This window comes from Adiantum capillus-veneris, chromosome 8 (assembly GCF_014529385.1).
Source record: "Adiantum capillus-veneris isolate H3 chromosome 8, ASM1452938v2, whole genome shotgun sequence".
Taxonomy (NCBI): domain Eukaryota; kingdom Viridiplantae; phylum Streptophyta; class Polypodiopsida; order Polypodiales; family Pteridaceae; genus Adiantum; species Adiantum capillus-veneris.
Genome location: NC_140938.1, coordinates 68,836,547 through 68,845,253, shown reverse-complemented (window position 1 = coordinate 68,845,253; position 8,707 = coordinate 68,836,547). Strand labels below are relative to the sequence as shown.

The window sequence follows — 8,707 nt, the reverse complement described above, 5'->3', positions numbered from 1 at the left end:
AGCCATTGTAGCTATACCTCTTGTGAATTAAGTTGTTCTTCGTTCAAATTTTGCTTCGTTACTCTTGTTGGAGCAAGAAACACTAGGTTTGCAAGGCTTTCAAGCAAAAGGGATGCTGGGATGTTGAAGGGTAGTGCGGCTAGAAGAACTCTTGAACTTTCCAAATGGAGGACGATTATAATAAAATATTTTCACCAGAAAAAGCTCGTTTGATTAATAACAACTACAATGCTCGGTGGTAGTAAAAAAGATTGGAGTAGATGGAGGTTGTCTTTTTTGCTTAGTGGTGGTTAACTTGGTTGTCACATGGTCACTACTATCACTGTGAAACCCACAAAGTGAGATTCCATCTTCTGCTTGAAAGACACAAGCCACATCAATAGTCAGACATTCCACATATGTATTGGGACGGACCACCCCCCTCCCCCCCCCCCCCTTGAACCCAAAAAAAAAAAAAAAAAACACACACACAGAGGCGCTCTTGGTATACAAAACATCTATTAGCACTCTTCATTTTTAAGCATATGAGTTTCCATTGAATGAATTTTGGATGGATTTTATCATTTAAAATGAGGGTTTCATTTGTCTTCGGAAAATACCTACAAAATGAGAAATTTCAGAGGTAAGTTGACTTTATTTGAAGGTTTAGACACTCAATCTCTAACTTCAGTAGGCTTTATCATCTTCAAATGTTAAAATTTAGAGTTAAATTTTTACACTTAACTTTTCGGACCACTGCGAAAAAATGGCTTTTAAAGTAGGACGCGTGTACAAGCTGGAACGTGGTATAATTAATTGAGAGGAGAAATTGGGAATGCGAGACAAAACATCGCAGAGAGGGCGGGCGCATCTTTTCCACCTTTCTGCTGTTCCTCAAGCAAGCAAGCGAGCAACGAGAGCAGGTCAGTTTCTGCTTCTTCCTATCACTCTCTCACCTTCGACGCATTTTGTTGCAAACATTTGCGCCATCAGGGTCTGACTGCATGGCGTTTTCCCTTGCTCTGTATTATATGAAGAGTTTTGACACACACACACACACACACACACACACACACACACACACACACACACACAGAGAGAGAGAGAGAGAGAGAGAGAGAGAGAGAGAGAGAGAGAGAGAGAGAGAGAGAGAGAGAGAGGGGGGAGGGAGGGAGCAGAGGAGAAGAGAAGCTTTTAATGTAGTGGGAGCAATTCCAAGAGTCGGAAAAGATCTATTCGACAATTGTGGAGAGGGGCGGGGGGGGGGGGGGGGGGGTAAGGCGAGGAGAAGAGAAGAGAAGCTTTTAACGGAGTGGGAGCAATTCCAAGAGTCCAAAAAGATCTATCTGACGAGAGAGAGAGAGAGAGAGAGAGAGAGAGAGAGAGAGAGAGAGAGAGAGAGAGAGAGAGAGAGAGAGAGTTGGTCAGTCATGTTTGAGCTTACAAAGCTTTTGCTCTTTATGCCCATTTGCAACCTAATTGTTTCATTAAGCTACCCATTTGCAACCTAGTAGTTTCATTGATAGATCTACTGCAAGGCTGTTTAAGATTAAGAAGGCACTGACCGTTTTTGTAATCTTGGCCAATGACAGGCATAGTTGCATGTTTCATCATTTTAAAACTGGGCGTCCCATCTTTTTCTTGTCAAATAGCTGCATAGCAGTCATATGGTCAATTTTTCTTGTCGTTTGTAGATAGGCCTAGATATGTGGAGAAATGCTATGGGCAGAGGTGACTGTCCTCTCAAGTTTTTCTCATTCAACTCTCTATAACCAGTGTTTGGTATATTTTGAACTGTGTTGCCTCTGGCCCAAAGACTGGCGCCCCTTTCGGTATTTCTTTATTCAATTAATAGATGATCCGAATACTTAGATCAAACTCTCACCAAGCTGTCCAAACCTGTCAAGGGCTGAAATTGCAGGTTTCCAACCTGATTTCGGCAGCGTAACGGCGCCAAAACACGTGTAGGTCAAAAGTACACGTCAAGGACACTTTCCCTTGCATCGTGGAAGCTTTCCGGTGAGCTGCAGGTCAATTTCAGCGTCCTGAAATTCTCTGTTTTGCCACTGTTGGGTGCCCAAAACCTTGTATCCGCATCCCGAGGCTTACTCAGAGTCCCCCCTGTTGATTTCTTGCAGTTTAGGTGCGAAACCCTAAACCTGAAGAAAAACATAGCAAGCTGTAATTTTCTGTTTGGAGTCGTTCTGAGCGGAGCAAACTCGCCTATGTGTGTTCTCAGATTCTCCCACACGCATTAGGATAGTTCCCCTTTAAATCGGACGAGTTTTTATGCAAGAAAACTCTATTTTCACAATCCTTCACGATGGAATTGTGCGTACTTGTGGGGGATTAGCAATTAGCTAATTTGGTACCTGTTCAGAAGGCTCTTGCCTTGGCAAACGCGCTTAAAACCTCAGAACTATTTATGGTCAGCTGAGAAGCCCAACTAGTGGGGCATTATCATATGTGCAAAGGGGAGAGAGAGATGTGCAAGAGCAAATCGTCGCGCTACATGAGACAAGGGAATAGGCAAGCTTTCCATTAAAGCTGTGATCACTTCCACCCACTACTCACACACACTGTAGTTCACAATTGAGTAAAATCAGCCTCCACTCTTGATTTTGGGCGCCCCCTCTTGGGAAGAGCTTCTGGAGTGTGTTGGCTTGCAGGTTGCTCTTCTACTGCCGTGTGTCCAATTTGCCCGCCCCTTTGGTTTAATTTCCTAATACCCACCAACTTATAAAGTTGTGACTTGCCAAGTGGCCCAAATTCCATTTTGGCGCAGAGAGGCTTCCGAATTAAGTGCTAACTGGCCCGATCGGTTCTTGACTGACCAAACTAGATTCCCAATGTGAGAAACCTGTTTGGCCATGCTGTTTCACACTGGCCATGCAATGTCCACTTTCACTTTTTCAAGGGTTTCGGGGAAAACAAGTAAAAATAAAATAAATAAAAATATGTAGTACATATTTAAAGAAGGCAACAGGAAAAATACACCTCCTAGTGACATAACCCATCCTTGAAATACTGCAAGTGACCTTGGTTGCATGCCAATAATGGTTCATTATGCTCAAAGGAGCAGTTAAGCAATTGTATCTACTCTTTCCATACAGAATTTGGCTAGAGAAGTTTGTACTTGAGAGTACACCAGAAAACTTGTATGCTTGATGTATGTGTGGTAGCCAGGTTGGTGGGATTGTTTAATCGTCCAACGCTACATTTTCGAAGCATGTATATCTTTGGATCCCATCATAGAATAAATGTGATATCAAGAGATATCATGCTCTCACCTTGCTCCATAGAGCTACATCAAGTCATTGTGGGTTCCATTTGAAAGGCTTCAAGATATAGTTGCAATAGTTGAGGTGAAACAACCAATTCAGACTCTTCCATCCATTTAGCATCCAAAGATGGATAGTTCTCGAACTTTACCAAATAGCGTCTTGCAACCTTTCCTGTAACCTTTCTTTCCTTATGTGCCAATATCTGTTCAGGAACAAGGATCTCATCCAATTCTTCCATTTCGGGATGTTCCTCATCAAGCATATTCTGTGGCACATCACCAACAAAGAGCCTTAGAAGGTTGACATGAAAAGCATTATGTATTTTCCAACCTTCAGATAGCTTCAACCTGTAAGCTACATTGTTGATCTTTTTAGAAATCACAAAAGGACCATAATATCACATACTGAGCTTTGGAAACAAACATTCCACGTCTTTCCTTTTCCTTAACCTGGCCTTTTCAAAGCGCAAAAGTACCCAATCCCCAAGTGAAAATACAAGTTCACGACGGTGACGATCAACAACTTTCTTTTGTTTAGCGTGAGTGTTCTTAAGAGCAATCTTTATCTTTCTGTATGTTTCATCTATGTCTTGCACATACTGGTCTGCCTCAAATATCTTGTCCTTCGTTTGCAGAATGGGTGGGACTTTCTTCCCTCCTTCCACTATCTCAAATGGTGCCTTGCCTGTTGATGTATGCATAGTGTTATTGTAAGCATATTCAACCAATGGGAGATGGTGTTTCCGAGTTTCTTTGTGCTCTGATACATAACATTTGAGTAGATCTAGGACAGTAGAATTTACCTCTTCTGACTGTCCATTAGTTTGTGGATGAAACGAAGATGAGAATTTTAGCGTATTGCCTATGTTCTCAAACAATGCCTTCCAGAGAAGACTCGTCATACGTGGATCCCTGTCACTAACAATTGATTTGAGGCATCCCATGATACTTAAAGATATTGTTCATGAATAGCTTGACCATGTGCTCTTGCTATATCTTCTTGCTAACAGGAAAGAAATGAGTCTGCTTATTGAAACCACAAGTGATAGTCCAAATCTCATCATTGCTTGAATTTGCTCTTGGAAGATCAAAGATAAAGTCCATCACTATGCTTTCCCATGGCCTATCAGGGATCGGCAATGGCTGCAACAATCCTGTTGCTTTTGCCTGTCAATTTTGACTTTTTGGCATACTAAGCATGATTTTACAAATGTGTCAACATCTTGACGTAAAGCTGGCCAATAGAAGAATGCCTCAACCCCTTTCAGTGTTGGATCAATTCCACGATGCCCATCATATGGTGGAGCATGACTTTCCATCAAAACCTTTGGCCGTAACTGTGTCAAGTGCAGCGGAATTGAAATGGTGAAGATCTAGTTTTACACTTTCACAAATCCTTCAACTTCTTTCCTTGCGTTAGTGAATGCTTTATGCGTCAATGAATATTCGTGTTACTTTCCCCGGAAGAGAGGGGCTGAGAGAATGCAATAAAGATGGTGTCACGTGACACATCCCAACCCTATGTGTCCGTGGACAAGCTACACCATAGCAGGGTTCCCGTCAGTTCAGTCAAGTTTAGATTAGCAGTGATCTGGCACTTTTGTGAGTCTATTCGTAGACCGTGCATGCCCAGTCACTTAGCATAGATGCATATCCTCCGGTTGCACATAGCATGACCATCAGAATTCCCATCAGAATCCATTAGCATCAGTTAGGGGATTTTTCAAGTGACTTTATCCCATTTTCCCTGTTTTTGACATTTTTCACTTATTTATTAAGTGACTTTTGTTGGGTAGTCGGTAGGGCAAATTGGGTAAGTTAATATATAAGCAAACCCAAGTTAGCACTAAATGGCAGAAGAGGCAACAGAAGCACCTTGCTCAACAGGCAACTTCTCAGCAAGACCAACCCCCGCGACTACTCTGGCGTTTTCTCCACAAAAGACCTAGCGTTTTTGCATCAGATCAGCCTTGGCGATTTGTGCACAGCACATCAGCCCCTGCGTCATCACGACACAGCAGATCAGCCTAGCGTTTTTGCATTTGCAGAACCCCGGCGACAGAAGGACCAATTTCAGCCCCCGGCGTTTTTGGATTTCAGCAGCAAATTAAGACCGGCATCATTCACATAAAGTGTAGCAGATTCAGCCCGTAAAGACCATCAGTTTTCAGCCCTAAGAAACCTCATTTTTCAGCCAAGAAAACGCAGCCAAAACAGTCATTTTCAGCCACCGAAACAGCCCCCGAATTCAGTGATTAGAAGATCCTAGATTTCAGCCATCAAGTCGTCGTCGTCATCATCGTCGTCGTCATCGGGATAGTCCCATTGCATCAGTCCATTGCATTCGCATTGTACGCCTTTGTGCAATCAAAGAATAGACCACTCTCGCCGACGAGAGTGGGGCTTTCGGAGGAGGGTTTTACAACCTCTCGGTGTCGTATCTCCTCTCTCCTTCTCTCAGTCTCATTCACTTGCACGCACAATCCACTCACTTTGTTCGTGGCCACAACACTCTACAGACGGAAAGCTCTCTCTTTCCCTAAGAACTAAAAGGAACCTTGAGCAATAAAGATCACTAATCTTGAGAAAATACAACATTCATTCCGCTGCACCTAACATTGGTATCAGAGCTTTGGAAGCGTTCTGCATTACTCAAGGGAAGAACCACAAGAATTTTTTGCTTCTTGTGATCGCACGATCCCAAGTTTACTTGGGCGTGGCAATTCCTAACCGTGTTTTGTTGAAGAGTGACATGAATCCCAAGAAAGAAGGGCTTGTCCAGTCTCCCCTTGTGTCTCTTTTTACTCATTGAGAGCGGACCGTGCACTTAGCGGCCGGCCAATCGACGTGAGGTGGGAAAAAGCAACCTTGGTGTGAGTGCAAGGCCGCCAAGGGGTGTGCCCGCAGAAAAGGGTAGAACTCGGGTGAAGAGAAGATCCTTCTCCAACGCGATTTGCAAGCAAAAGAAAACCTCAAGAACCCAAGATTCTCACGAATTAAGGACCTCAAGAAACTCAAGAACCCTAGATTCTCACGAATCAAGGACCTCAAGAACCCAAGACCCCCAAGAACCCAAGTTCCTCGTGGACTTAAGAACACAAGAACCCACAAGAACCCACGATTGCAGAATGGTCATCACTCGAAGCGGAATGGATACTTCGCTTGGAGGTGATGAGCATGAGAGAGGCGAAGAAGAATTTTCCTCACCAGGAGGTTTTTCCGACCCTTCCCCATGTACGACAAAGATTGCACTAACTCCTATGGAGGAGTTGGACCAAGAAAGAGAAGCAGAAAGAAAAGCCTACGAAGAAGACATGGTAGCCATCGAGCGTAAGTACCAAGAAGGAATGGCAGCCATAGCGCGTGAGAGCGAGCAAGCACGCTTGGAAGCCAAAGCAAGAGAAGCAGAATTTGATCGAGAGAACAAAGAAATGCAAGCCAAGTTTGATCGCGAGAACAACGCAATAAGGCAAGAGATGTTGCGACTCTTTTCTCGAATACAGGCACAAATGCAATAGGATCGGGAAAAGGAGACTCTCTCAGTCTCTTCTTCTCCATCGCATGATACACAGGATTTGCATGATGATTTGAAGCACAATGATAAGCATGATGATTTGGATGCCAATGATTTGCATAATGATTTGGATGACAATGACAAGCATGATGATTTGCATGATCAAGATGTGATTTCTCACAAGCATGATGAGTTGCATGAAGAAGATGTGATTGTTCACAAGGATGATGTGTTAGTGGATGCTTTTTCTAGCGAAGCTAACCTCGTTGTAGAATCGATCAATCACCAAGAATCGATCTTGGCTTTCGAGTCGAGGTGCAAAGAACCCCCACAGGACGATTCGATCATTCAGGACGAACCAATCTTGGCTCTTGAGCCTTGGTCCAAAGAACCATCACAGGAAGTATTATGTGTTCGCATGATTGATACGCACGCATTGTTCGAGTGTTTCATTCATAAAGGTTTCCTGTATTTTAGTCAGCATCGTTATGTGATCCCTTTTCCTAGGCATGACATATTGTATGTTGAGCACGTTTCTCTCATGGATGGGCACGAATGTATGCGGATTGTTCATGGAAAGTTAAAAAGTTTGTATGTCAGGAAGTCACATTCCATGTTTCTTCCGTGGCATGACACAGTTTCTGAACGAGCACATGATTATATGAGTACTAAGCATGGGCATTTCCATTGTGATTTGCCACAGTTGATTGATTTTGATCAAACAGAAAAGATTCGACCGCATTGTTTGCATGTGTTTGATGAAAGGGTTGTAACTCCGTCTCTATGTTCATCTACATTGCATACACAGTCTTTAGAGAAGACAAGATTTTTTTCCTTTACTATACATGGAATGGGTATGTTCATGGTTTTGTGTTGGAGATTGTTTCAGGAATTTTCACCCATGAAGATTCTTGAAGACGACAGAAGCAGGACTCTAGACGAAGTTGAAGCAAGAAAGGAGAAGACTTTGTGTCGCTTTCGGCGCGGCCCAAAGAAGCAAGCGTTGCAAACCTTTATGAAGTTCAAGTACTGCACGACCCACACATCGGAGTGGGCCGGCGAAGAGTCCCTTCCAGGATTCTGGATGCTGTTGGCGATCTCCCTCGACGCCATACAGTTCGGTATCAGTACCTCACTTTGAAAAGGAGGGGATGTCACGTGACACATCCCAACCCTATGTGTCCGTGGACAAGCTACACCATAGCAGGGTTCCCGTCAGTTTAGTCAAGTTTAGATTAGCAGTGATCTGGCACTTTTGTGAGTCTATTCGTAGACCGTGCATGTCCAGTCACTTAGCATAGATGCATATCCTTCGGTTGCACACAGCATGACCATCAAAATTCCCATCAGAATCCATTAGCGTCAGTTAGGGGATTTTTCAAGTGACTTTATCCCATTTTTCCTATTTTTGACATTTTTCACTTATTTATTAAGTGACTTTTGTTAGGTAGTCGGTAGGGAAAATTGGGTAAGTTAATATATAAGCAAACCAAAGTTCACACTTTCTGGCAGAAGAGGCAGCAGGAGCTTCCCGCTCAACAAGCAACTTCTCAGCAGTACCCCCTGTCAGTACCCTCAGCACTTAGCCTCGCCATCTCCCTTCCCTCGGCGTTCTCCCCTGCAGATCAGCCACTTGCTGGCGTTTTGTCACAGCCCTGCAGCGTTTTACTAACGCTAGGACCCCTCAGCAAATCAGCGTTTTTGTGAACTGCTGCCCAACGTTTTTGAGTGCTGCTGCCAGCGTTTTTCAACAGGCGTTTCTCAGCCTTGGTAGCTTTTTTTACAGATGCAAATCTGCCCTAAAAACGCATCCTAGCAGGTGCAAGACTCTGGCTTTTACTCTCAGCAGGATCCCCCGAACAAACAGTCATTTTCAGCCATGAAACCCGCATGAAAACAGCCATTTCCAGCCACCAAGAAGACCACCGAAT

General features: G+C 43.7%; 1 protein-coding gene across 1 annotated transcript in view; it reads left to right on the top strand.

Moving 5' to 3' along the window:
• The first annotated feature begins 775 nt into the window (after positions 1–775).
• Positions 776–8,707, top strand: part of LOC147452315 (putative E3 ubiquitin-protein ligase LUL2) — a 48,325-nt gene continuing 40,393 nt past the window's right edge. The window contains exon 1 of the mRNA XM_086518059.1: positions 776–902. The gene's annotated coding sequence lies outside the window, so the exon portion shown is untranslated. The remainder of the gene's footprint in view (positions 903–8,707) is intronic.